The 23676-nt window shown below is 43.8% G+C and overlaps 1 protein-coding gene and 1 long non-coding RNA gene across 7 annotated transcripts in view; one reads left to right on the forward strand and one right to left on the reverse strand.

The window, feature by feature from the left end:
* Window positions 1-23676, reverse strand: part of DEPTOR (DEP domain containing MTOR interacting protein) — a 234387-nt gene that overhangs the window by 155678 nt on the left and 55033 nt on the right.
* LOC146403706 (uncharacterized) lies at window positions 15862-22512 on the forward strand. The gene is made up of 2 exons (XR_014843448.1): window positions 15862-20361; window positions 21783-22512. It is a non-coding gene; the product is annotated as an uncharacterized LOC146403706 (long non-coding RNA).

Raw genomic sequence — 23676 nt, forward strand, 5'->3', positions numbered from 1 at the left:
TTTTGGGCAGGTTCCAGTCTTTTTTTCCTCAGTGGTTGTTCAGCAGTTGTGATTTTCAGGTGCTTGTAAGAGAAGCTGAGCTCAAGTCCTACTCCACCACCTTGTCTCTTCTCCCAGAATTTATATTTTCACTTTTTTTTTTTTTTCATTGTTAAAGATTTTGGCTGCACCTGTGGCATGCAGAAGTTCCTGGGCCAGGGATCGAACTTTCACCACAGCAGTGACCCAAGCCACCACAGTGACAACACTGGATCCTTAATCCTCTAGGTTACCAGGGAACTCCTCAGAATTCATCTTAAAAAACAAAACAAAACAAAAAAACACCAAAAACTATTCATATGCTTTCACTTCTAGGGTAATCAATTTCCAAAGCTTTAATCCTTTTGTGTGTGTGTGTGTGTGTGTGTGTGTGTGTGTGTGTGTGTTTTAAAGAGGATTTCCATTTATCAGAACTAAATTTACCCCTTACAAATTTCCACAGTGTTTAATACACCAATGCACAATGAAGATCACCAAGAAGGGGACAGAGTAAGAAATATTTCAAAGTTGTGCAGAAAAACAGAAATTTTGCATAGCTGAGCCTTTTGTGGAATACGATTCTCTAGAAAGACTGTAAGATGCTGAGCTCGGGACTGAAAGCCACTTTTTTTTTTTTGTCTTTTTGCCATTTCTTGTGCCACTCCTGCAGCATATGGAGGTTCCCAGGCTAGGGGTCTAATCGGAGCTGTAGCCACCAGCCTACGCCAGAGCCACAGCAACACGGAATCCGAGCAGCGTCTGCAACCTACACCACAGCTCACGGCAACGGTGGATCCTTAACCCACTGAGCAAGGCCAGGGATCGAACCTGCAACCTCATGGTTCCTAGTGAGATTCGTTAACCACTGAGCCGCGACGGGAACTCCCTGAAAGCCACACTTTTTTTTTTTTTTTCCCACTGTACAGCAAGGGGGTCAGGTTATCCTTACATGTATACATTGCAGTTACAGTTTTTTCCCCCACCCTTTCTTCTGTTGCGACATGAGTATCTAGACATAGTTCTCAATGCTATTCCGCAGGATCTCCTTGTAAATCTATTCTAGGTTGTGTCTGATAAGCCCAAGCTCCCGATCCCTCCCACTCCCTCCCCTTCCCATCAGGCAGCCACAAGTCTCTTCTCCAAGTCCATGATTTTCTTTTCTGAGGAGATGTTCATTTGTGCTGGATATTAGATTCCAGTTATAAGTGATATCATATGGTATTTGTCTTTGTCTTTCTGGCTCATTTCACTCAGGATGAGATTCTCTAGTTCCATCCATGTTGCTGCAAATGGCATGATGTCATCCTTTTTTATGGCTGAGTAGTATTCCATTGTGTATATATACCACATCTTCCAAATCCAATCCTCTGTCGATGGACATTTGGATTGTTTCCATGTCCTGGCTATTGTGAATAGTGCTGCAATGAACATGCGGGTGCATGTGTCTCTTTTAAGTAGAGCTTTGTCCGGATAGATGCCCAAGAGTGGGATTGCAGGGTCATATGGAAGTTCTATGTATAGATTTCTAAGGTATCTCCAAACTGTTCTCCATAGTGGCTGTACCAGTTTACATTCCCACCAGCAGTGCAGGAGGGTTCCCTTTTCTCCACAGCCCCTCCAGCACTTGTTATTTGTGGATTTATTAATGATGGCCATTCTGACTGGTGTGAGGTGGTATCTCATGGTAGTTTTGATTTGCATTTCTCTTATAATCAGCGATGTTGAGCATTTTTTCATGTGTTTGTTGGCCATCTGTATATCTTCTTTGGAGAAATGTCTATTCAGGTCTTTTGCCCATTTTTCCATTGATTGATTGGTTTTTTTGCTGTTGGGTTGTATAAGTTGCTTATATATTCTAGAGATTAAGCCCTTGTCCGTTGCATCATTTGAAACTATTTTCTCCCATTCTGTAAGTTGTCTTTTTGTTTTCTTTTTGGTTTCCTTTGCTGTGCAAAAGCTTTTCAGTTTGATGAGGTCCCATGGGTTTGTTTTTGCTCTAATTTCTATTGCTTTGGGAGACTGACCTGAGAAAATATTCATGATGTTGATGTCAGAGAGTGTTTTGCCTATGTTTTCTTCTAGGAGTTTGATGGTGTCCTGTCGTATATTTAAATCTTTCAGCCATTTGGAGTTTATTTTTGTGCATGGTGTGAGGGTGTGTTCTAGTTTCATTGCTTTGCATGTTGCTGTCCAGGTTTCCCAGCAATGCTTGCTGAATAGACTTTCCTTTTCCCATTTTATGTTCTTGCCTCCCTTGTCAAAGATTAATTGACAAAGCCACACTTTTAAACAGGGCATATTGCCTGGACATGTCAGTCACCTTGTCTGCCACGCCCAATGTCCTCTTCCATTCGACACTGCCTTTCACACCTGATTCACTCCAGGCAGGGTTCCAATACCCGGTGCCTGTATTCTTTGCATGGGGCGGCAAGGGTGCACCTGACTGGAAGAGCCCTTGACTTACAAGGGCACCTGCACACGCCCACAGGCAGTTCAAAGGGGGGACGAGGGCCATGAGAGTCTACCCAATTCAAGCGTCAGTAATTAGCTAAGCCAAGCAGAAGGGCTCCATCCAAGATGTACACTAGAGCTGGAGTTTTCAAACCCTGTTTCTGCTGGGACACTTCCCTTCAAGTGGAACTCACCTAGAAGTCACAGGTAAGACAGCAATGCAGAGTGCCCTGGCCAACAAGGGCTGCGGTTCCTGAGTCCAGAGTATTTCCTGGTTTTCCCATTTGGTTCTCCCATGTACACCCTCCACATCTCCCACACCATCCCCATTTTATCAGGGGTTAAAAATCCTCCAGAGGAGTTCCTGTCATGGCTCAGTGGTTAATGAATCTGACTAGGAACCATGAGGTTGCGGGTTCGAGCCCTGGCCTCGCTTAGTGGGTTAAGGAACCGGCGTTGCCATGAGCTGTGGTGTAGGTTGCAGACACAGCTCGGATCTCTTGTTGCCGTGGCTAAGGCATAGGCTGGTGGCTACAGCTCTGATTAGACCCCTAGCTTGGGAACCTCCATATGCCACGGGTGCGGCCCTAGAAAAGACAAAAAATAAAATAAAATAAAAAATAAAAATCCTCCAGAATTCCAATCTGGAAGGAGAGGGGAGTGAGGAGGCCAGCTCAGCAAAGCCAGAGGGCCAAGGAAAGAGCCCTAAAGCCACATATGAGAGATGGCAAGAGATACCTGCCTCTGGAGCAACCTTCGTTCTTTTTTGTTTGCTTTTTAGGGCTGCACCTAAAAAGGTGGCACATGGACGTTCCCAGGCCAGGGGGTGAATCAGAACTGTAGCTGTAGCTGTAGCTGCCGGCCCACACCACAGCCATAACCATACCAGATCTCCAAACCACTGAGCGAGGCCAGGGATGGAACCTGCATCCTCATGGATACTAGTCGGATTCATGTCTGCTGCGCCACAACGGGAACTCTGCACCTTGGTTCTTTAGAGTTTTCCTGTTCTTCTTCCAAGCTCCATACACCCTAATAATAACCAGAACAGAACCCACCCCTTCAAGTGGCTGTAAAAGCCTGACTGCCCAGATCCAAAGGAGCTTCACCTATCCAGGCTCTAGGGAGCCCTTCAGCCCGACCCCAGGCCTCCTCTCAAACCTCTTCACTGCTCTCTCCCAACCTCAAGCAGGTCCATCTTACAGTCTGGATACACCAGACTCTCTTCCATCATGAGAAGCTGCCCTTACCCTCCATACCTCCACTCAAGACGGAGACCCCTCTGCTCAGAATGTGCCTCCTCCTGCCTGCAATAATTCAAAAACAAATCCTACTGCTCTTCAGCTTAAAAGGCACCTCCACTTCCCAGCCTTCCAAAGCCAGAAAGCAAGCTTCCCTCTGCCTCAGCTTTCCCACCATTTTTTACTGCCACTAGGAAAGCATCCAGCCCCCTGTATCACAATCAGATGAAGTGAAGGATAAGAAGGGATAGTTATTTATTTTTGTAAGTCTAGTGCCTTGCACCTAGTAGAGACAGATCCCCGCTGATGTGAAAAATCAATTAGTGCCCATGAGGCCCTCTGCCTGCAGGGGCACAGGGCAGGCTCAACTTCTGAGTCATATAGTCCTCATCAATCCACACAGAACCACTGGGAAGAGTAATCACCTCTGTTTTAGCTACATTTTCAATACCCTTGGCTGAGGAATTTAAATACAAAACCCATCTTCCCATCATTCATTTCAGACAGCTGGTTCCCAGGCTTTAGATTCAAGGTGGTTCTGTAATATTCTATTCCTGGCCAGCTAACCAGCTGCTGAAATTGCATCAGACCATTTCCTCTTCCAGCGCGAGGAGAACAAACACGACGGAGTGCAGGGTGTTAATAATCCCTGTGAAATCACCGTCCGTCAGATAAGAAATGCAGAAAATGTTTTTCAAAAAAAAAAAAAAAATAGCTCATAGAAAACTGCAGCAGGTTGCGGGACTGTGGGAACAAAAGGGGGCCAGAAACCACATATTCTCATTGAAAAACAGTGTCATAAATCTCAGCCGAAGTACACAGTTTAATTAAAAAAAACACAGCAAGTCGAACGGTGGGGTTGACGGTGTGAGCGTTGTGATTTGGGCAATAGAACTGACATAGATGTGCTTTAAACCAAAGCTATTGTCCCTTCCAGATGTTCAACGGTGGCCAATATCTCTCCCTGGGGCTCAGGGAACTCAGAGAAAATCATTCTTAATCACCCACCCTCGAGAGGCCCCTACTGTAAAAGGATGAGGAAAAAAAGCAGGAACAAATGAAATCAAACACACTGCATTTCCTTTGCATGTTTGGGTTTATTTTATAATTAACATTTCAAATTATCAAACTAATGCACCCTCCTGGTAGATTAAAAAAAAATTCCAATATATATAACACGAAGCTGGGTATCTGGTGATGAACTCACAGTTGTTCAAGCCAGGAGACAGGTGCATGGGGGGTTGCTTCACTGCTGTATTTACTTTGGGATGGGTTTGAAATTTTCCTTGACCCCTACTTTTCAAAGGAACCCAGTGTGAATGGTTGTTTATGCATTCTTGCAAAAATCTATTTATGTCCACATGAATGGCTATATATATTTTTATGAGAAATGGGATCATAATAGACATTTCATGTAGTTTTGCTCCAAGAATATGCTTGAATTCTTTCAGCATGATGAGAACAATAGAATACAGATAGTGATAGGAAGGAGACTATAGAACTGGTTAATGTTTTTGTTGTTACTGTTGTTTGCTTTTTAGGGCTGCACCTGTGGCATACGGACATTTCAACCAGGCTAGGGGTCGATTTGGAGCTGCAGCCTACACCACAGCCAGGGCAACACCAGATCCTTAAGCCACTGAGTGAGGCCAGGGATTGAACTGGAATCCTCATGGATAACTAGTCGGGTTCATAATCCGCTGAGCCACAACAGGAACTCCTGAACTGGTTAATGTAAACAGAGTACGCGTGATTCTGGAGAGCCAGAACAAATTGGTCATTTCAAGAAACCAGAGCCCATAGTCCCATTTTCTCTCTGATAACCACAGCCTTATCGTACTGAAAGCCTTGTGCATGCGCAGGGCCAGGTTTGCATGCATGCCTGGGTGAGCACGTGTGCATGCGCACACACACAGCAGAATGCTGCAGTAAATCCCCTTCAACACTGGTAATAATAGTAAATGTCCCATCAGGAGGGGGGTAAGCAATGGATCTAGGAATCCGGAACAAAGTCTTGAGCCATAAGTTCTACCCAGAGCCCTTCCAAGTCTCCAGTCAGGTCAGTACTTGTACGATGTGTGTCCTGTCACTGCAATGAATTGAGATGGTAAACACATCCAGGAAGGAAGCATGTTTGATTCCAAGTCCTGTACATCATGCGCTGTCTTTGAAATCATGATGACAGATGAAGAAGCTCAGAAAAATTATACGATGTACTCAGGTCACATTTTTAAAAAAGAATAGGGTTAGGATTTGAATACAGATCCTCTGATTTCTATGTTTAGAGAGACTTCCATGCCATCAAACTTTCAATAGAAGCACCTGTCTTCTGCCAATTTTACACTCACGAAGGCTAAGAAGGCGAAAACATTCTATCATGCTAGCATGCCATGGTAAGGTGAAAATTTATGCGATTTATATACATTACACAGCTACTGCTACCATATACATACCAGATGGGGATCACAGAAGTGCCTGCAAAAGCAGTCATCACACTGTCTTCATGTTTGCACTGAGCCGATGTTGTATAATTAAGATGACACGTCTAGAGGGGCTGGAAATGGATGTCGTGAGTTACACCATCCCAGAGAGTCAACCTCAGTTCACGTGGGACACACAACAAACACTTTTCAACGATGTGTGCATAAAAGCCCATGAGGCCCTTTTAAATCTCTCATCTCATCCTTGAGATAAGAAGTAAATTTAGGGTCAAGACAGGAAGGTCCCTAAGTCAGCTTTCCTTATTATCTCATTAGACCTGAGATCTTCACTGAAGTCTTCCTACATGTGAGCCTTTTTCTAGGCCTCCTGTTCCAAGGAACGAACAACAACGGCATCAACATCCCTGCTCTGATCGCCTTTCTCTTGTGAGTCAGAAGAAAGGTGCTTTTCCAGCTTGCAAAGCGCTTTTCCAAGAAACTCCAAGATTTTTTCCCGAACAGGTCATTATCTGTTTGTATACTGTATCCCCATATCCAGCAGAAACAGGCTGCTAATTGCCATTTCATAGGTCAAGAAACTAACCCAGAATGGTTCCCGGAACTCGCGGAGGACACAGGGTGACTCACAGGCCCAGCACTTGCTGCAGAGTGAACTGATTCTTATTTTGGCAAAGGACTGGGCAGCACTTGTATTTCATGGTGGCTGCTTCAGGCCCTGGCCCAGTTGTGTCTTTCTGTAATGAGAGGATGCTGCAGCCTGACTCCTTCCTCCCAAAACAAAGAGGTTTGCTCCTCACTTAGAATAGTAGTTCTCAAATTGAGGCCCAAATTATGTCCCTCTCTTTTACCCCTGGTCCCCAAGACCTGGCACAGGGCCAATAAATGGTACTATTCAGGTGATAGTACGTGGGGAATAAGAAAGTACAGCTTTCAGGTAGGAAAAGGGACTCAGTTGCATTAGTTCCTTCCTGCCCTCCTCATTTGCCATTCATCACTCATATATAGCTGGGCTGTGGAACCAGACCAAGTGGGGTTCAAATCCAAGTAACATCTATTATTCACTATGGATGTTAAAAAAAGAGCATTCAACTTCTCAGTGCCTCAACTTTCTCATCTATAAAATGAGAATAATATATGTCTCATATTGTGAGAATTAGATGAGAGATTCTTTCTGTGTGTGTGTGTGGGGGGGGTCGTTTCCAGGCTAGGGGTTGAATCGGAGCTACAGCTGCCAGCCTATGCCACAGCCACAGCCACACCAGATCCAAGCTGCGTCTTCAACCTACACCACGCTCACAGCAACGCCGGATCCTTAACCCACTGAGCGAGGCCAAGGATCCAACCCGCAACCTCATGGCTCCTAGGCGGATTTGTTTCTGGGAACTCCTAGATGAGAGAGTCTATGTAAAGTATTTAGCACACAGTAGACTCTTAATAAATGTCAACTCTTACTGGTGTTATTATTATCAAGTAATATATAATTGTCAGATTTTGCCAGAAGCACCCTCAAAATGCCACTAAATATGCATTTCAGTTGCTTTTTAGAACAAATGCAGTCCTCAGGTGCTGACCGCTGTTTTCTAATATGGATGCAGGACTCGGCACCAAATTTGCTTAATGTCTCTAAGAGTTACTCTCAGAACAATTAGGGTGGGTTAGCAACTACTGAGAGACTTGGTTGTTCTTCTTTGTTAAGTACCTTCTTCTTAGGTAAAAGCAGCGAGAGCCAAAGATGAGAGAGTGTTCAGTCATATCCCTGAAAACATACCGAAGCCTTGCTTCTGGGGGGTTTGCTGGAACCTATCCCACCCCTTCCATGGTGGCAACCAAACTGAAAACTAAAATCACTGTTCCCTGGAAAGAACCTCCCAGTTACCTCATTCAAGCACCCCCCCCCCCCCCCCGATGTCACTGTTTTACAGAGGGCAAAACAGAGAAACTAGGTGGCCGGCCTATGTTTTCTCTGATGGAATATCAGTCTTGGCCTCCTGATTCTGAGCAGACTTATCTGTTGACTTCACCGCGGCACAGCCTAGACACAGGCTGTTGCTAATTTCGCCCTTTAGCAAGGAGCCCTTTTAGCGCTGATGAGAAAACTGGCCTGGATTCTGTCTGTAACTGCCTTGCAAGTCATCTTTGGTAACACCCAGATCGCAGGCACGCTTGAGAGACCCTGCATTCCAACAAAATATTTAATGTTGGAGACTGAAAACTTCTCCTCTGAGAAGCAGCAGTCTCAGGGCCAATTTTAGACAAAGGAAAAAAATATGTTGAAAGATGAAGTACAAAAGACCATGAACTGGTAACTAAGATACTGTTCAATCCATACCCCTCCCCCACAGTGGAGCATAAAAAATACGTGCCAAGGGCTGTGCAGACTGAGGCAGAGATTCAAGGTAGAGAAGGTGAGAGCAGAGATGCTCAAGGACAAGTGCATTACGATCACCTGGAGGTAGCCGTGCCTGTTGTGACTCAGTGGGTTAAGGACCCGATGTTGTCTCCTGGAGGATGTGGGTTCAGTCCCTGGCCTCGCTTGGTGGGTTAAGGATCTGGTGTTGCTGTGGCATAGGCCTCAATTGCAGCTCTGGGAACTTCCATATGCTGTTTTTTAAAAAAAAAAATTGGACTTCCCGTTGTGGCACAGTGGTTAACGAATCCGACTAGGAACCATGAGGTTGCGGGTTCCATCCCTGGCCTTGCTCAGTGGGTTAAGGATCCGGCATTGCCGTGAGCTGTGGTGTTGGTTGCAGATGTGGCTCGGATCCTGCGTTGCTGTGGCTGTGGCGTAGGCCGGTGGCTACAGCTCCGATTAGACTCCTAGCCTGGGAACCTCCATATGCTGTGGGAGCAGCCCTAGAAAAGACAAAAAACAAACAAACAAACAAACAAAAACCACCTGGAGGCTTTGTTGACCCAAGATGTCTGGGCCCCACCTCTGATAATTCAGTAGGTCTGGAGCCCAAGAATCAGCATTTCTAACGAATGCCCAGGTGATGCTGATGCTGCTCATTAGGGAGCATCCTCTGTGAACCACTGGGCTGGAGTGAAACAGAACCAACATTGCGTTAAGGGATAAAAAGAAGAAAAGGCAGATGGAAAGGGGGATGGGCAGGGAGGAGAGCGGCTTATTAGCTGAACGCTGGCCAAGCATGTCTGAGGGGGGAGGGGGAGCAGGGTGGGGTCAAAGTGGGCCATTCTGTCAGGGGGCATATTTCCAGGCACTGCAGTGCCTTCCTCAGGGAATCAGGAATCTGCGCGTCTATGGGCTCACACTTTGTCAACATTTTAAAAGGCTGACAAAGGAGCTAACTCTGGGGCCAGCCTTCGGTGTGATCTTTAGGGCCCCTCCTGCCTTTGTATGTATCTCCCCACCTGCTCACTGATGCTTGTTCCTCTTTGAGGAGGCACAAGGCCTTCCATCCTCCCTCCAATGAGAAGGTATGAAAGTGTGGTTTTTTTTTAGGACCAGGTCTTCGGCTGGAGGAGCAAGTGACAAGCACATACCAAATATAATCAGTTCAGCTCTTGGAATGGATTTACCATGAGATCCTGCTGTGTAGCATTGAGAAATATGTCTAGATACTTATATCACAACACAACCATGGGAAGAAAAATTATGGATACATGTATGTGTAACTTGGTCCCCATGCTGTACAGTGGAAAAAGATAAAAATAAAAATATAAATGTAATCAGTCAAGCAGCAAGTATAGATGATAGTATTGAATCTGTCCCCATTCTGATTGGGAGGAAGTTTAAAATAAGAAGGTGTGTGATTTCCAGGAAAGAAAAGGAAAGAGCTGGTCCCATTGGTGGGGAAGGATGCCTGGGGCAGAAGCTGGGCTCGGAAGCAAGACTTGGTCCCAGCGTGGGTGAATCCGCAGAAGCCAGGTGCTGTTTTCTGGGAGGAGTCAGGCCACCTGAACCATAGTGTGTGCAGCGTCTGCCTAGGTAACTTGAGCTGGTGGTGGGTCTTAGTTAGAACCTCTTCCCTAATCTGGAAAATGAGGAAGTCAACTAGATTTAACTCTAAACTCCCTTTCAACTCTGACTTCTCTGTGTTGTTTTTTTTTTTTTTTTTTTTCTTTTTTTTCTTTTTAGGGCCTCACCCACAGTGTATGGAAGTTCCCAGGCTAGGGGTTGAATCAGAGCTACAGCTGCTGGCTGACACCATAGCCACAGCAATGTGGGATATGAGCTGCATCTGTGACCTACATCATAGCTCTAGGCAATGTGGGATCCTTAACCCACCGAGTGAGGCCAAGGATCGAACCTGCATCCTCATGGATCCTAGTTTGGTTCGTTAACCACTGAGCCGTGAAGGGAACTCCAAACTTCTGTTTTTTTATGGAAAAACCCTGAAGAGACTCCAGAGTAAATCCTCACTTGCAAGATCAAAACAGAACAGCCCATTTGGGGCACATTTTGTACTGAAAAGATCTGCCACAAACCACAAGGCCAGGGAGCACAAAACAGCAATTTTCATTTCCTTTAGGCTTCCAAACAAGGATGCATGTATCAGAGTGAATCCTGTGCTAAGCATGCTGCTCAAAAACCAGCAAGGGTTAGGATCATGTATTTTCAGCTCACAGGACAGATGCCGAAGAAGCCCAAATGCCAAAGGCTTTGGATGTGTGGGTGTACAACAGTGTGTGTGTGTGTGGGGGGGGTATCAAAGTTTCTCGGGGTTAAAAATATTTCACGAGTCCTTAAAAGTGTTATCAGGGACATCTAAGGCTACAGTGGAAGCTGCTTTCCAATAAGGGACTTGTATAAAGGTTTCTCAACCAATACACATTTATTGAGCTCCAATGGCATACCAGACAACGTTTAAATGACTGCTCAGAGTGTACTAGTTTCTGTGGTTTGAGGGCCATCTAACTGAAAGAGGTGATGTTGTTTCAGAATAAAAATGCCTGAGTTCCCTTCGTGGCTCCGTGGTTAACGAACCAAACTAGGATCCATGAGGATGCGGGTTCGATTCTTGGCCTCGCTTGGTGGGTTAAGTATTTCATTTATAGAGGAGGAAAGAACTTTCTTCTTTCATATCCTAGGTGTACAGGAAACACATATACCAAAGTCGCCATAATATGTTAACACTGACTCTATCCAACATTGTTTTTCTTTTCTTCTACTTCCTATTTTAGCAGATGCATCACCTTCATTTCTGCCTCTGTCCTTAGATGTATGCTTTTCCTTGTTCAGGATACGCTCCTCTTTTCTTATTCCTCCACTAAAGTCTAGCTTAACTAGACCTCCTCCACGATGTCTTCTTTCATTCCACCAGGCATGATATGGTTTCCCTGTCTCCTCTATGATATATTTACTGTGATGCTTATGTTTACCCATATATAATTTTGTTTTACTCTTTACTCTTTTTTTCTTTTTTTTTAAGGCTGCACCTGCAGCATATAGAAGTTCCCAGGCTAGGGAATCGGAGCTACAGATGCCGGCCCACACCACAGACTCAGTAATTCTGGATCCAAGCTGCATCTGCAAACTACAGCACAGCTCACAGCAATGCCGGATCCTTAACCCACTGAGTGAGGCCAGGGATCAAACCTGCGTCCTCATGTTTACTGGTCAGATTCGTTTCTGCTGAGCTACAACGGGAACTCCTTACTTTACTCTTATTTGAATTCTCTCTTCAACTATTGTACAAATTGTATGAGTAAAGAATTATCTTCTTTCATATTCCCCAAAGTATCTAGGTCAGGGCTAATGGTAAGTAATACTCTGCTAGGATAAAGGTCTGGGTTTTCATCTTTTTTTTTTATCTTTTATTTATTTTTATTTTTATTATTATTATTTTTTATGGTTGCCCCCACAACATATGGAAGTTCCTGGGCCAGAGACTGCATCCAAGCTGCAGCTGCAACCTATGCCGCAGCTGCAACCTATGCCGCAGCTGCAACCACACAGGATCCTTTAACTCACGCTGCCAGGCCAAGGATCAAACTTGCACCTCACCTCTGCAGCAACCCAAGCCTCTGGGGTTGGATTTTTAACCCCCGGGCCATAGCAGGAACTCTTCGTCTTTATTTTCAAGAGAAAAACCAGAGCACAGTACAGAAGGCAGAACCTGAGTCTCTGGTCTTGGGCCGTTTGGTGGCTATAGACCCAACCAGGCTGCCCTTACTGGGCCACCTCCAAGTGCTCCTACCATTGCTTTCCCATCACTAGGAAGGCGTATTTGGACCATGTGTGGGTGTTTGGTTCCCCCTGGATAAGAAGTGTTAAGTAATTCTTCTGTTAGAAAGAACCCATGCTACTCATCAGAGAATGTGTACACAGCAGGGGTCTGGCTTTAGCTCAGGTCTTCTGATGTCAGATCCAGGCAGGGGCCCTACTGGAGTCCCCTGACAGCCCAGTGGGGGAACCAGATGATCAGAGAGGAGGGAAGTTGAAAAAAGGTTGAAGCGTCTGGCAGCCCAAGGACAGGAGTCAAATCTGAAGGTCCTGTCTTCACTCAAGGTCTGTGAAGCCAAGGACCACAGGCAGCTCTGCTGTGGGGAAAAGGTGACAAAGACACATACAAAAGGGCATATTAAGAGTCACAGGTGCAGGGATACAAACACACACTCTCACATACACACATTAGGGGACAAAAAAAAAGGTCGCAAGAAGGGCTATTGAGAAACATCCAACCACTCAAAAATAAGCATAAAGGAGTGTTAACTGTCTCTTCTAAGTACTCAATACATTTACATCCAAATGTTTAGGTCACTTTTGTACTCTGTGTGGACCCCTAGTACACTTGGGATTAGATTTTTTTTTTCCCCATGACTAACAATGCAAGCAAAATACAACACTGGAGGAAACTCAAAAAGCCTGAAAATCTGTTATGTCTTTTATGACTATGTAGAAAGCCAAAGAGGTTTGTCAGGGCTCCATGATAAAATGATATTCCCGAAACCATTTTCAGGAAATCTTCACACACTCAATTGTGAGACACAGCAAGAGAGAAGAAACTCCGGGAAATCCAGGTATTGGTTTATTCTAGTTTTACATCTCCCCCCCCCCCCCCGCCTCTTTTTTTTCACCACACCCATGGCAAATGGAAGTTTCCAGGCCAGGGTTCGAAACTGTGCCACAGCAATGACCCGAGCTGTTGCAGTGACTATGCTTGATCCTTAATCCTCTTCGCCACCAGGGAACTCCCTACATTTTCCCTTTCTTAACATAGTGACCTTGCATGTACTCAATATACTTGAAGCTAAAACTTCTGGCGACTTGTGTATCACTGTCATCATAAATGCACTTGGTGTATGTTTGTACTCAATGAGGCTTTGATACAAATAACCTCACGTGTCTAGACCCACACTTATCTGGATCCCAGGTCACTCAAACTGAGGATCAGAGAGAAGAGGGGCCAAAGCAGAAGCAATAAGCCATCATCAACAGCCAAGAAGGAATGATGTGGACTGTGGGAGAAAGGCTCTAGGCAGTAACTCTAGCAAATGCAGTTTTCTATGAATTTGAGTTCCAATAGGGTTCTACATAATAAAAAGCAATATACATGTGCTTAGTACATTAAAAGTTATAAATTCCATACTCTTCACGTGATTTTGCAAACAGCCATGTGAGGCAGTCAAGGGAGCAGCGATTTAGCCCTGTTTACAGGTGAGAAAAATAAAGTTTACTTTAGTGGTTGGAATTAGTCACTGATAATTTACATGGATAAAGCCACATATTGCATCTAGAACTTCAGACAGCTCACCTACCGAGTCTTCACACCTGTAAGAGTATATCCAACTTCATTAACAAGAATATTTCTTTTCTTTCATTTTTTTTCTTTTTCTTTTTCTTTTTTTTTTTTTTTGGTATGGTCACACCTGAGGCATATGGAAGTTCCCAGTTCAGGGATTAAATCTGAGCCACAGCTGTGGCAATGCCAGATCCTTTAACCCCACAAGCAGGGCTGGGTATTGAACCTGAACCTCCACAATGACCCAAGCCACCACAGTCGGATTCTTAACACACTGCGCCACATTGGAGACTCCTAATGAGACTATTTCTGCAAGGCAGTAGTTGTTTATATCAGTGGTTGCATCTGCAGTGTTATTTGCATATTAATGTTTTCCAGAGGTCCTCCATTACTTTACAAGCACCCCAAAGATTCCACTTTCTCTGCAACTCCTTATTTTGCTATGGTGAATGGGCAGGTTATTTAAACCCTACTGATGACTATATAAAGGAACTGAAAACTCACCAAACTCTATTTAGGGCCCCAAATGCTAACATGGTTCCGAACACCTGTGGCTACTTATGAAATAAACCAAAGGCAGTTATCTCTAAAGATACCTAGATACCTAAAGATCTTGTTAGCAATTAGACATATTCTCGACAGCTGTCATTTGAACTGTAGTGGCATTTCCATAGATAAAAAGTCACACTATTAGGCTAACAGAGCAAGGTAGCAAAGCCCAAACTGGACTCTTCTGAAATCATTAAGATTCTAGAGGGCCTCTGAAAGACCTTTCCTAACTTAAAGTCACCACGCTACTACTGCACCTGTTTCCAATATAGTTCCATCAAAGCATTTCTTTTATTGTGTGCAAGATTTTAGGAAGCAAAGCCAACATAACAAACTCTCACTCTTGTTAACAAGAAGTAAATGATACTTGTGTTCAGTGAACTGGTGAGGGTTTTTTTTTCCTTTTCATTTTGGTCAGTACCTGCGGCATATGGAAGTTCCCAGGCTGCAGCTGCCGGCATACGCCATGCCACATCCTGCCATAAAGCCATATCCCTAACCCTCCAAGTGAGGCCAGAGATCAAACCTACATCCTCACAGACACTATGTCGAGTTCTTAACCCATTGAGCCACAATGGAAACTCTGAATAGGTGGGGGGTTTGGGGTTTGTTTGCTTGTTTGTTTTTTTGTCTTTTCTAGGGCCACTCCCATGGCACATGGAGGTTCCCAGGATAGGGGTCTGATTGGAGTTGTAGCCACCAGCCTACACCAGAGCCACAGCAATGCGGGATCTGAGCTGCATCTGCGGCCTACACCACAGCTCACGGCAACACCGGCAACACCGGGTCCTTAACCCCCTGGGCGAGGCAAGGGATGGAACTCACAACCTCATGGCTCCTAGTCGGATTTGTTAACCACTGAACCACGATGGGAACTCCCGAATAAGTGGTTTTTACATATCTTTAAACCTAGGGTCTGTTCCTCTGGGACTCTGATTCACAGAGATTGACATCTGTCCTGTGGTATCTGATAAGTTAACTATCTGGTTTGTTCCTTGTGGAAACTTACAATATCCTACAAATAAGTCCCTATTTATCAGACTTGTAACTCTCCACACGCTGAAAGGACAAATATGTGATTTGATTAAATTGTTACTTGATTCAATGGCAAGTCAAGTTCTTTATTTCCTTGTGTTAAGGGTGGAGTTGCAGACAGAAAGTGGAACCCGACCAGAATAAGAGGTGTTCAGTTTAAAACAATGATGAAACATGCATTTTAATAAAGGGATATAACCTAAGCCAAAGAATAGGGGTTTGTGTTAGTTTGATATTAGAAAAACAATGGTCTGGATGTAATAAATACAATTAGTTGGTGAACATAAACTATTGAACAAATAAAATTAAGCAATGTGTCTGCTCAGAGAATCACAATACTTTCCAGTTCTTCCTGGATTAGCGTGATTATTTCTGAAGCTCCTTTCCACAAAAAAAGAAACTTCCTTGCCTTTCTCTAGATTTTCTGTTTGTTTTTGTTTGTCTTTTTCTTTTTGGCCACCCTCGGGGCATATGGTGTTCCTAAGCCAGGGGTCAGAACCCAGACAGTTGCAACCTATGCACAGCTATGACAATGCAGTATCCTTAACCCACTGGCCAGAAAGGTGATCAAACCTGTGTCCAGTACTCCAGAGGTGCAGCCAATCCCTTTGTGACACAGAGGGACTCCAGTCTTTCTCCTGTTTTCTTTTTAAAAATTGTTGCTTTTATTTGCTGCAATGACCACACCATCCAGTTCCCTAAATCACCAAACATCTAACATAAAGAATGGAGACGCTCCTACCCAAACCAAACTCAACCAGACTTTCCACAATGAATCATGTACCAGTGACTAAAGTCCAGGTATCACATTGGATGTATAATTTCTTCCATTGCATATGTTTGCAGTGTGGCTATAAGACCTGAGAATCAATTCTGTTTCTATAATGTCTTATACTAAGGACATTACCTTTGAGTCCTATACTGTAGTAGATCCGTTGCACTTCAGTTAATACTACGTTTAGTCTGCATTTCTTGAATACGTGAGCTGAAGGTAAGGAGGTGACCATAAGAATGAAAAGAAAGGTGAATGTCTTGGTTTAAGAAATCTGTAGAGGAAAATTCAAATCCAGATAATAAAGCATTCTTTGCACTTCAAGATATGCATGTTTTCTTCTTCATGTTCTTTACTCTTATTTTATTTTTTTAATTTGTTTGCTTTTTAGGGCCGCACCCATGGCATACAGAAATTCCCAAGCTAGGGGTCAAATCGGAGCTATAGCTGCCGACGTACGCCACAGCCAAGGCAACTTGGCATCTGAACTGTGTCTTTTCCCTATGCCACAGCTCATGGCAACACCGGATCCCCAACCCACTGAGTGAGGCCAGGGATCGAACCCACATCCTCATGGATACTTGTCAGATTTGTTTCCACTGTGCCACAACAGGAACTCCCTACTCTTATTTTATACCCTGTGGTACTTCCAAACTTCATAGTTGATTCCATAACAAACCTCAATACCTCCGATCCTTCTCTCAACTCTAATTCAGGGAGCACCATGAGGACAGGGGTGTTCATCCATGGCATTCCCTGTACCATCTGAGGCTAGTATTTCCCCCAAACTCAACAGACACGAAGCATGGTAGACACACATTAGGAATTATTTCAATGGTCCCATCTTTCTCCCCTCCTCCTTCCACACTCTTCCCATAAACACATACTCCTCTCATCACCATTTGCTACTAAACTAGTTCCTCTTCTTAAACATCGGTTCTCTAGAAATGATTCCCCACTTATTCCAGCCACCCAAGTAATATTTTTAGCCTTCTTGGGGTAGGAGCTTCCATTTCTGTGTCTTTACCCATGGTGCTCCCACTAATGGGAATTCTGTCTTCTTTCCTCCTGATTCTATAAAACCTACTCATCTTCCCTCATGTCCCATGAAGCCATCACCTTCTTTTCGAGGTCACAGGGATTTGTCCTTTCTAAAACTGATGCTTTAATTCTCCAGAGTTCTTCACAATATTTTACTCAATTACCCTCCATTTATTCATGGATTCTTATTTCTCTGCCTAAAATGTCATCTTTTGGGGGCAGGATTCATTCTGTTTATTTCTTGATAGCTTGTCCAAACAAACACAAGCTCTCCATAAGTATCTGTAGGCTGATTAATAACCAAAGGAAAATATTATCAGCAGCCATGTGTTTAAGAACATTTTATGGGAGGAAAAGATGAAAAAGGATACATCTAGGCTTCTCTGAAATATGCAGAAGAAATCCACATTCTACACATACCGACAGGTATACAATCTTTTTTTAATCGAAGTATAGTGGATTTACAATATTGTGTTAGTTTCTGGTGTACAGCTAAGTGATTCAGTTTGCACACACTTTTTCATATTTTTCTCCATTGGGGTTTATTCAAGATGCTGAATATAGTTCCCTGCGCTATACAGTAGGGACCTTGTTATCTATTTTATAAATAGTACTTTGCATTTGCTAATCCCAAACTCCTAATTTTTTTTCTCCTCCATGCTGGAATCTTAACTAATTTATAATAAAACATTAACTGAGCTTTTTAAGTCTTGTTTAAATCCATCTACTAATTGCAAGGCACTGTGACCGACCTTCTGTTTTGTTTGTTGCCATGTGAAAAAGACAGTCCTGTTGTGAGAACATCACAGACCCTTATTCTCAAAAGTCAAACAGAAAAATATGCTTCTGATGTTGTTATCATTCCCCATAAGAGCCATGGTGGGAGGAAGAATGGCTCTCATTCTCTCTGCCTGCTTACACAAGGGCTATTTACCATTTTGCTAGGTCTTTCATCAGTGCCAAGTGCTCCACAATATCACTTTTATTGGTCACTCACCACCGGCACCATGTGATACCCAGGAATATTATTGCCCCCTGTTGAACAGCGCGAATGCCCTCATGAGACACAGAGAAATCCTGTGAGGGACTTGCCCTCCCTAAGATAAACAGTGGGAATTAGAGCTTGAACTCAAAGCTCTGGTGTTCTGCTCAGAGTCCTGGGAAAATCTACAAAGGTCTTCCTTGAGTAAAGCTAGGGAACATGTGCCACCAGCTCATCATTTCAGGCTTATTCTCCAGCAGTACCGAAAAATCAACTTGATCCAACAGATATTTATTGGGTGCCTAGAAATGCCAGACACAGTGCCAGATGTGGGAGACAGAGCAGAGAATCTGACAGACCCAGCCTCACAGAGCAGAGAGTCTAGGCAGCAGTTTATAAAGGCGGAACCTGGGAGTTCCCACTGTAGCTCAGTGGGTTAAGTACCTGACAAGGTGTCTGTGAGGATGAGGGTTTGATCCCTAGCCTCACTCAGTGGGTTAAGGATCCAGCATTGCGGTGAGCTGTGGGATAGGTCAAAAATGTGGCTTGGATCTGGCATTGCTGTGGGTGGCTGAGGCATAGGCTAGCAGCTGCAGCTCCGATTTGACCCCCTAGCCTGGGAAATTCCATATGCCTCAGGTGCAGCCCAAAGGGGAAAAAAAAAAAAGAAAAAAGAAAAAGGAGGAAGAGAATCCTTTGGGGTATGGCTAGAAAAATATTAGAATGTCTTTAGTTCTTTTATATTACCATTTAAGGGATTTTTACAATTTTATTTGTGGGTGTTTATGATACACTAATAGACAGTATGCTTATATTGGGGGGAATCTATGTTCAAAATATTTGCACAGATATGGATGGGCAAGTGGAACATTTGAAAACCCCTGGATGGCAGGACTATTTGGACTTTCCTGAACATGCTGTGATGTTCACATATTAAAGTCTTTCTACCTGCTATTTTCTCTAAAATGTACCTCCTCTCTTGTTTAGTTTGTTTTTGTTTTGCTGCCCCTGTCGCATGCAAAAGTTCCCAGGCGAGGTTTCAAACCTGTGCCACAGTAGCGACAACGCCTGCTCCTTAAAACCTGATGAGCTACCAGTAAACTCCATCTCACCATTCTCCTTCCTGAGTGAACTCTTCCCAAGCTCAGCTGTCGCTTGCTTAAGGAAGTCTTCCTTGTGCCCCCCCCCCCTTCCCCAGGCAGAGTCTGTCACTTCTCTCTGGTGGCCTCCATTGTACCTTAGATGTCCCTCGCCCACAGGAACTACCATGCTGCACTGTAACTGTCTGTCCACATTCCTGTCTCTGGCACTGACTGCCTGGAACCTCTGGTCTGTGAGCTCCTTGACGACAGGGGTCCTGTGCTTCACCTTTGGTTCTCAAGGGTTAGCACTGGCACTTGGCCTATAAAGGACTCTCATAGTGCATGTCAGAAATTTATTCACAAGTTTTTCTTTTTTATATAATTTCATTGGAGTACAGTTGATTTTACAATGTTGTGTTAGCTTCAGGTATATAGCAAAGTGACTCAGTTATACATACACATAAATATATTCGTTTCAGATTATTTCACCATATAGGTTATTGCAGAATATTGAGTAGAGTTCCCTGTGCTATACTGTAGGTCCCTGTTGATTATCAATTTTTTATTCAGTAGTATGTATATGCTAATCAAAACTCCTAATTTATCTCCCACCGCAACAACTCTTCCTTCCTTCCTCCTTCCCTTTTCCCTCTCTGCCTTTCTTTTTTTGGCTGCACCTGCAGCATGCAGAAGTTCCTGGGGTAGGGATTGAACCCATGCCACAGCAGCGACAACGCCAAGTCTTTACCCCCTCGGCCACCAGAGAAGTCCAACTTTTTCTTTTTAATTGCAATTGACTTAAAACGGAAGTTTCATGTGGGCAATCAGGGTGCATTTTACTTCCTCCTTTCTCCCCCTGTGGAGAAGGAGAGGTGCTGGGGAGGCAGGGAGGTGTGTTCATACTCAAGGTATTAGACTACAACCCCTAACTCCCCAGTTAAGTAGAAAATGTAGAGAGGGGCTATGAGAAAACAATACATTTAAAATTTCCCAGGAGTTCCTGTCCTGGCTCAGTGGTTCCGAATCTGACTAGGAACCATGAGGTTGTGGGTTTGGCCCCTGGCCTTGCTCAGTGGGTTAAGGATCCAGCATTGCCGTGAGCTGTGGTGTAGGTTGCAGACGTGGCTCGGATCCCACGTTGCTGTGGCTCTGGTGTAGGCCGGTGGCTACAGCTCTGATTCCACCCCTAGCCTGGGAACCTCCATATGCCGCGGGAGCGGCCCAAGAAATGGCAAAAAGACACAAAAAAAGACAAAGTACTGCTAAACCTGGGAAGAAAAAATAAAAAATGCAGAGAGGTGCTGAGTTGAGATGGAACAGTCTCATGGACAGGCCTGCGGCGCTGAAAGGAGAGGAACTCAGGACTGAGTTATGAGGCACCTGTTCTGTTTCAGCTCTATGCACACGAAAGACATAACTACCTTGGGGCCACTTGGTCTCCAGAGAAGACCATCTTGATTCCTCGTAAATACTTTAGAGTTGACCTGATGAAGGTGGGGATAGAGAGGAACCAGGATGGTCGGTTCCATCCTTAACTTTGGTGCCAAGTCAGAGGGCCATGCAGGAGTCATTTAAAAAGGCCTCCCATCGTGGCTCAGCAGAAATGAATCTGGCTAGCATCCATGAGGACACACACTTGATCCCTGGCCTTGCTCAGTGGGTTAAGGATCCGGCATTGCTGTGAGCTGTGGTGTAGGTTGCAGATGTGGCTCGGATCTGGCACGGCTATGGCTGTGGCACAGGCTGGCTGCTAAAGCTCCAATTAGACCCCTAGCCTGGGAACCTCCATATGTCATGGATGTGGCCCTAAAAAAAAATAAATAAAAGACTGGGTTAGATAAATTATCACTAAGGTCCTGCCAGCCTGAAGTTTGACAACTGGATTATGCTGATGACATGGAGGTGGTATGTCAACCAACCCTGTTAGGATCCATCCTTTGGGAAGACTTTCACTAAGGTGTGATTTAGAGCAATGACTTAGTTTTCTGGACCTGGCCTAGTCAGCAAACATTAATTGAACACCTAGTGTGCATTAGGCACTGTAAGTAACAAGCAAACAAGACCTACATGGACTCTGCCTTTGGAGAGCGGGTAGTTTAGTAAACCGTGCTTTCCTTCTTCCCAACATGTAAAGGTTCTTTCATGTCTTTTAAAGCCCCTGAAATGTGATGATTCAGTGTGAACTCCAAAGTGGCATGGCCCTCTCCAATTTTTTTTTTTTTTTTTTTTTTTTTGTCTTTTCTAGGGCTGCGCCACAGCATATGGAGGTTCCCAGGCTAGGGGTCAAATCAGAGCTGTAGCTGCCGGCCTACACCTACACCAGAGCCACAGCAATGCCAGATCCGAGCAGTGTCTGCAACCTATACCACAGCTCATGGCAACGCCAGATCCTTAACCCACTGAGCAAGGTCAGGGATCAAACCCACAACCTCATGGTTCCTAGTTGGATTCGTTAACCACTGAGCCACAACAGGACCTCCTCCAATTTATTTTTTGAAATTCCATTTGAACACATCAAACTAGAGAACTTACATATTAGCGACAAAATAATCCCTCATTCAATTTAAGAGTGATGCATTCTGAGATTACAAATGTATTTCCTTATCTTACCTCTTAGCATTGACCACTACTTCAGTTGCTGTTGTTGGGGCATCACCATCACAAAGCTGAGTGTGGAATTTGGAATTGAACATCCTACATCTGAGCTCTGCCTCCATCACTTAGTAACTGGGTGTCCTTGGCCAAGTCACTTAATCTCTCAGAGCCGCATTTGTCACTTAACAAATGTTTATTCCAGGTATCTACCTTAGAGGGGACACAACAATGAATAAAGTATGACAGAACTTCAGCAAAGCACTTTCCCTTGAAATCTAGAATCAGAATAACCAAATTCCCCTTAGCTCACAGGTTAAGGATCAACAGAACATTCAGAATCAATAAAATGATACATATATAATCTCTTTCTAAAGTAAAAGACGTGGCGTTCCCATTGTGACACAGCAGAAACAAATCCAACTAATATCCATGAGGATGTGGATTTGATCCATGGCTTCGCTCAGTGGGTCAGGGATCCAGTGTTGCTGTGACCTGTGGGGTAGGTCGCAGACACATCTCAGATCCTGAGTTGCTAAGGCTGTGGTGTAGGCCGGCAGCTATAGCTCTGACTCAACCCCTAGACTGGGAACTTCCATATGCCGCTGGTGCAGTCCTATAAATAAAAAAAGGAAGAAAAGAAAGAAAAGAGACGCTGTTTAAATGCTGGTGAGCATTTGTAATCTGTTATCACATATACTTGTCACAAAACTAAGACAAAGAGAAAAACTGTTATTACAATTGTTATAATAGAATTTCCTTATATATTCACCCCACCCAGCAAGTGTTCTATGATTTTATAGACTAAAGGCTCACAGTACGACCTCCTTTATTTTTGTCTGAAGACATCTGAACCATCAACTAATAGGCGCTGTGAATCCATGAGACTGTAATTACTGTATCTCTCTAATAGCATCTGTGAAAGCTAAAAATGTTAATATGTTTGTATGTTGCCTAACCTGCATAATCAGCTGATTCTAAAGTGAGATTTTATGTTTGTACTTAAATATTTAGGAATTTTAACAGCACACTGAAGTGACAGACTAAAAATATAAAAAGACCAAAAAAGTGTTAACGGGCTCATGATAGAATTGCATTAAGTGTCCTTGTTCATGAAAAGATCCAAAACCTCACATAACCAAATGAACTCCATTAAATAAAACACTCTGCTTCTTATTGCCCAGTCTAAACTCTAAACGACCAACTTCAATTCCTAAAACCTCAGTTTCCCGATTTTTTAAGGAGGAAAGGGAAGCAGGAAATTTCATGGCTTAAAAACTGAAAGCAATTTCACTTTCCACAAGGGACCAATCAACAAGCATGTATTTTTCTACCCCGTTCCTAGAAGAGTGGAGATGCCACAGTTACAGAAACTTGAATAACACACAGCCCTCTATGTAACAAATGTGGTTACAAGTCACTTTCATGTACTAAAGCCCATACAAATGTGAGGGGCCCTAAATGATTATTCTATTCCAAGCAGAATTCGTCTTTGTTTATACTTTGTAACAGATTATGAGTATTTACATAAAGCATCATCTATGCTTTTAGAAAAAGAATACAGACAAAACTTAAACATATGGCAATAATAGGTATTTGTGATTTTTGTCTTGTAGTACTCATGTACCTCATTCGTGGTACGAATTTCTGTGTCAATAATGGTTATGAGAAACAGACACTAATTCTGGCTAACTTAAGCAAAAAGGGGTTTTACGGAAAGGACACAGAGGCTCTTACAAATTCAAGGGAAGGCTGAAGAAGGAGCT

The sequence above is a fragment of the Sus scrofa genome, chromosome 4 (assembly GCF_054392235.1).
Source record: "Sus scrofa isolate SSC_HxYL_T2T_F1_AM1 chromosome 4, Sscrofa_HxYL_maternal_Yorkshire_Landrace_v2.0, whole genome shotgun sequence".
Classification (NCBI taxonomy): domain Eukaryota; kingdom Metazoa; phylum Chordata; class Mammalia; order Artiodactyla; family Suidae; genus Sus; species Sus scrofa.